Source organism: Astatotilapia calliptera, chromosome 11, assembly GCF_964374335.1.
Source record: "Astatotilapia calliptera chromosome 11, fAstCal68.1, whole genome shotgun sequence".
Classification (NCBI taxonomy): Eukaryota; Metazoa; Chordata; class Actinopteri; order Cichliformes; family Cichlidae; genus Astatotilapia; species Astatotilapia calliptera.
The window spans coordinates 9,548,603-9,555,032 of NC_137432.1; positions in this window are offsets into that span (position 1 = coordinate 9,548,603).

Here is a 6,430-nt window from a genome sequence, read left to right on the forward strand (position 1 = left end):
AGAGAAATCAGCAAAAAATTAGGATAAAGGACAAAATGCAAAGACCTGTTTGAGAGAAGGATAAACTGATCCTTTATGAAAGCAGAAATGTGCTCTGTTGACTTTTTCAACGACTCTTTCGCTTTGAGTTGTTACGAGATCTTGTCATGATTGTGGAGTAAATCCAAGAAAAGCCATTTTCAAGGAAGGTTATCCATTGGTTATTTTATGCTCAGTTTATCAGTGATAGCAGACCTTAGCAATATTAGCAGATTAAAGCCTCTACAGAGGCTCTAAAGAGATTTCTCAGTGAAAAACACTGAGAAATCTCTCAGTGATCATTTGAACATTACAGAATGTGGCTTTTCTTAGTCATCTGTTTCTTGATAGGCTTTATTGCTGTAGATATGCCCTCAGCACTCCCTTAACTAGGAACACCTAAAACATCTAAAGCAATCATGATGTCATAAATACCTGTGTTTGGGATGTATAAACAGTTCAGAATTTGCTGATGTGACCACAGTGGTATACAGTCAGACTTTCCACACAAAGTGTGCAGTGCTGGGGTTATATTAATTAGAGATAACACCTCATACACTCCCCTCCTAAACTGTACTCATTTTCGTTTTCTTTCTTATCTTACACAGTGAGGATTTTGCTGATTGCACGCACTAGATAAACAACTGAAAGAGGATTTAAGACATTTATAATAATATAGTTATATAGTTATTTTTTGTTGTTGTTTATAACAGCCTTGAACCGTGCTGTTGTTATGTTATTAAATTGTTGGCACACTTTTACAAAATAGACATAAGAATACGCTCAAAGAAACCAAGTTGCATTGTGATGATAAAGTTATAGTGAAAGTGAAAACTGTGTATTTGTTGATTGGAGTGAAGAAGCATGTCATCACTGCAGTTGACCAGTAGATGGCCTCTGGTTATCATTATTTCACTTGAGAAAATAATAAGAAACAGGTACTTACTATTGACTTGCTGCTCAGACTTAAAGCTTGTGCTTTCAATTAAAAATAGGGGAAAGTAAATCTGGAAAAGTTTGTCATTAAAACAAAACAAAACAAAAAAACTGCCCCACCCCAAACACAGAGTATTTGAACACTGCCGGGACACACATTGGCTGATAATTTGATTCATATTGAAGATATATAATTTTTAAAATAAATAAATAATAGTCCAATAAAAATTCTCAACAGAAAGATTGTTTAATCAAAAAGGTTTTAAACTATTTATTATCAAAGTCAGCTGAATGTACTGGTATACTGTTCCAGAGCTTTGGTGTCACAGACTAAAACGCTCTGTCTTCCCTGGTCTTTAGTCAGGTTTGAGGAACAACTAACAAATTCTGAGCCTGTGAACAAAGAGCAGCAGTGAGCAGCAGTGTGTTTTGTAAAATGGATATTAAAATAAAATAAAAAAAATATTTGAAACGATTCCTAAGATCTATTGGGAGCAGGGGCGGCTCTAGAGGAATTTTCTTTGGGTGGCATGGAAATCAGGTGGGGTGGCAAAATCAAAGCCATTTCTTTACACGTATGCAGGTGTTACATTCTGTACTCTATATGGTTAAAATGCATCAAATGCAGCAAGTATATGCATGTTGCATGTAGAAATGGTCTGTATGATTCCTAATGGATTTAACCTGAATAATTAAACATTTCAGTTCAGTAAAATCCAGAAAACAACACAACATGAAGTGGCTCATTTTAAGAAATAATCACAGATCTGCTCTGTCATGAAAAAAATGGATGTATATTTCACCAGAATTTTTAACATTAATTACACACACCTTCACGGCATTGTCATTGTAACAATCAAAACCTGTGTTGAAATCTGAAGTGGCCATGATTGATTCAAAATGTGCTCTGGTGTTGGTTTGTTATGAAAACAAGAAATAAAGCAGCTTTGGATGCTATGGGTTCAACAAATTTTTAAAGGGGTTTGGGGGCAGGGTAACATTATGCAATATATTAAGTTTTAGAATTTATGTTCAATGTTAAATGTAGCCAGGCTCAAAGTATCAATTTTAGCTTATTTAAATAAAAAACATGAAAAAAATTTTTCCAGTTCAGCTGAGGAGACTCTAGTTCAAGAGGAGTGTCTTGATGCTCAATCATCCAGGTAAAGAAATCCCAAAAAGTTGATTCTGTTCATCTGGATGTAGAATTTTTGGTGGCAGAAACATTTCGTCACTCATCCAAGTGGCTTCTTCAGTCTCAGCTGACTGCAGGTTTCCTCAACGTTATAAACAGTACATTACACAATGACTGAAACCAGATCACTGGCAAGCAACGGGCTGTGAAGTCAGTTTCTTGATCATTAATATGCAAAATGTCATGACCATTGATCAACAACCACTGATCAAAGACTATTGATCAATGATCAATGGCCATGAGTACCATTCACAGAGAGTTGGGGAATGGCTGCAATCACAGCATTGTAAGATGGCGACAGATGTACCCTTAGGCCCCCTCCTCGATTCAGAGATGGTCTTTCCCTTTTCACCTAAATGGCCTCCTTGACTCCACGCTCAAACCAGCGTTCCTCCCTGTCCAGGATGTGCACATCCTCGTCATTGAAAGAGTGTCCACTGGCCTGTAGGTGTGAATAGACTGCGGAGTCCTGGCCTGACGAGTTAGCTCTTCTGTGTTGTGTCATACGCTTCGCCAGAGGTTGTTTAGGTTCCCAGATGTATAAATCCCGGCAATCCTTCTGGCAATCAACAGCGTACACTACATTACTCTGTTTGTGCCAGGAGACCCGATCCTTGGGGTGGACCAATTTTTGACTCAATGTGCTTTGGGGTTTAAAAGCCACAGAGACTCTGTGTTTAGAGAAAAATACGTCTCAGCTGTTCCGATACTCCTGACACATAAGGGATCGCTAAGGGTTTTCGTTTAAACAACAGTTGTCCTTCTCTCCTGGATTGTCTGGAGCTTTCTGTAGGTGCCTTCCTAGCTTTGACAAAGCTGGGATAACCTCATTTACTCAGGGCCTTCTTGATATGATTCTTCTACTTCCCTGGTCGCTGTATCTGTGGGGATGGTGTTTACTCTGTGTTGTAGCGTCCTGATGACACCCGTAGGTTTACGGTGAACATCGACTTTTAAATGTGCCCCATTACTGATGGAAATCTCACAGTCTAAGAAGGCTAACCTGCCTTTTCATTATCCTCCCTGATGAATTTGATGTGTTGGTCCACCGACTTAATGTGAATAGCGAATAGTGGTACATCCTGAGATCTGATTTTCACCCAGGTGTTATCCACATACCTGAACCAATGACTTGGTGGTGTTCCAGGGTAGGACTATGATCAATCGTCATGACAGTTTGCATATTAATGATCAAGAAACTGACCTCCCAGCCCATTGTTCATCAGTGGTGTTAGTTTCATTCATTGTGCAAACGTACTGTTTATAAGGCTGAGGAAACCTGCAGTCAGCTGAGACTGAAGAAGTCAGTTGGATGAGTGACGAAATGTATCTCCCACTGAAAACGCTACGTCCAGATGAACTGAATCAGCTTTTTGGCAGTTCAAGAGGAGCTACCACCGTGGTCTCCATCTTGTTGAAAAAAGGTAACAGATCCAGTTAGTAACCTGGATTTTTAGTGGACTAGGGTCAACAGCCTATCCAGCTTATGAGGCTTAAAAGACATATACAACTGAATGTCATCGGCATATAACTGATAAGAAATGTCATTAAAACAATAAATAATGACAGTTAATGGAAGCAAGCAAGCAAGAAAATAATAATGGTCCCAAAACTAACCCTTGTGGGACCCCATATGTTAGAGAAGCATTGTTAGAGGTTAAGGTTTATGGTTAAGGGTAGGGTTATGTTTATCCATTTGGCACACCCAAAATGAAAAACAAAACAAAAGAAGTGAAAGGTCCCATTAATACAAATATTTCAGAGCATTTTTTAAAGGTAAAAGTATCTAGTTTTTTAAAAGAAAAAAAATGTCCTTAACAAGTAAAGCAACTGTATTGGTGAGGTTGTGGATGTTAAGAGATAACTGATAACAGTTCTATCCCACCTCGAGAAATATATATGCACTATATACTAAAATGCTCCCATTACACAGACAGCTTTTATACACAGTACATAAACAGTTAAAACTGAAAGATTTGTTAAGGAATTAATTCTCGAATTCACTACTTTATACTTTATACTAATTTATCTGTTTTCATCAGACAGTTAGCATGAGGGCCCAGACTGCATTATGCTGTGGCTGTGTGGACCTATCTTTACATATGTGGCACTAGCTACATTCAAAAGAGAACAAATGCACATACATCTGCCAAGTGTACTTATTCAGTTACAGTTGAGCAACTGAGCGCAATCTCATGTCTAACTTTGTTTGAGGGTAGTTTGTGAACTTGGTGCCTCCTCTAGGGAAACAACAGTGTTCTTATCTGATTCACTGTCAGCAGAACATGCTGGTCCGCTCACTCAGATAGAGATTTGATCTGGGGATGTAACCTGTGATACCCAAAGGTTTGAAAAAGACAGTTTGTGGAAATTCTGGGGAAGCTGTTTAAATGACCCATGCTGTGTGTTTACTGCTGCCAGCAAATGATGAGGTGTTGTTATATGCATTCACAGCCTTCTCTACCCTCAGTTTGGTGGGTGTGCCATGAGCAGGTGTTACCCTGCAGTCTTTTCTGATTTTTAAACGCAATTCAAAGTTTATCCAGATGGAATGCATGAAAGTTAGCAAGTACAGTTTTAATGATACTGACAGGTCAACTGATCTAGATCCTCTCATGGACACTTTATTAGCAATATGGTAAGCCTTTTTCACTTCTCCATGAGCAGAAATTTATGTTTATTCTCTTTGTGTAGTTTGAGGTCTGTGGTAAAATTGCAGTCAGAGAACAGGACTTCCCCAGATGCCTGAGAAACTAGAATAAGGTGTAACGGCCATTTTTCAATACTGGAAGAAAATGTTCCCATTCCCAGAACTTTTTTCATCCCTCAACATGCCTGCTGTTTTATATCTAAATGTGTATGAAGTCATGTGAAAAAGAAAGTATAGCTGCTTTCAATTCTAAGGTTTTACTTATCAGGACAAAAAATAATCTGATGTTGAAAGTAAATGTGATGTGTTGCACCATATCATTATTTATTTTATAACAACTAAGCCGAAAAGCAGTGTGTGGAAAATGAAGGGTACCCTTATTGCTCCCATAGTAATTAAGAGGGTAAGTAGCAGCCAGGTGCTTCTAGTTAAATGTTTCATTAACTGGTCATCAACAAGGAGGAAAGACAATAGCAACTCTGCAGTTACTTCAGGTTATTGCTGCTTAGGGTGGATCTACAAGCTTTTAAATCATCTTTTTTTTAAATTTTCTGATAAATCCTTGAAATTGAAAGAGTGTGTCCAGTTCCTCTGCATGATGCAGGCGTCATTGTTTCAGAGTTTGAACAGCTGCTGTCAGACTGCCATTCAGCTGGGTCCATAATTTGCTGGACTCTGTTCACAACTGATCAAAAAAATCAATATTTGAGCAAAGTGAAGACTTTAAGCTTTTATTTAAGGAATTTGACATGAATTTTGAATGAAGTGTTTATTTACTATCATTTTATACACAGTCCCCCGTTTTCAGTAGAGAATTGACTGTAATTTCATATCCTTATTACTGCTGAAACAGAGTTAAGTAAAGTTGATTCTAAATTTTCACTATGGGGCCAAAAGAGCAGGAATAAAAAGGATACATCTGTTAGCTCAGAGGAATACATTGTTTAAAGAATGCTCTTTTCTTTAGTTTTCTTTTTTTATGACTTGGGAGTAAAATTTTGAAGATTTTTTTCCCACACTGTTGGTTAATTGGTCCGCTTTACTCCTCCCATTTACTCAACTAAAGAAGATTTTTTGATATTTTTTTGTGACAAATCATCAAATAATTCAAAAAGCATCAAACATAAGCGCCCCCAAAATGGAAGCAGCCAATCGATTTAGTGAGAATGGTCTCTATGAAGAGATACTGGAAAAACAAGAACAATACAGAATTTCACAGAGCATATAATACACTGAGATTATTGCTTTACAACAATCCCATCAATAACTTAATGTAGTTTATTATTGTTATTATAGTTGTTGTCACTGTTATTATTATTAAATGTTTAAATGGTTGTATTTTATTTTCGGCATCAGTCTCATTCTTACAGCGTTATAACTCAGGGTGTGTGTTTAATAAAATGTCATATGGGGGTTAAAATGATAGCAGGCTCAATCTGTACGTCAGGGCTGCCTTTATTATTTTGTTATTTTTAAGGAAGGGAAGAGAGGGTCTTCATCCTGAGAGTGTGAAGCTGGACAACATAACGGTATGCCCCTCCACCCCCTTCCCACCCCAGAGCTGTGGACTGCAAAGCCTGGTGGGTATTGAAGTCTTCACAACAAAGAGAGAAGCCGTATTCTCAACGGCT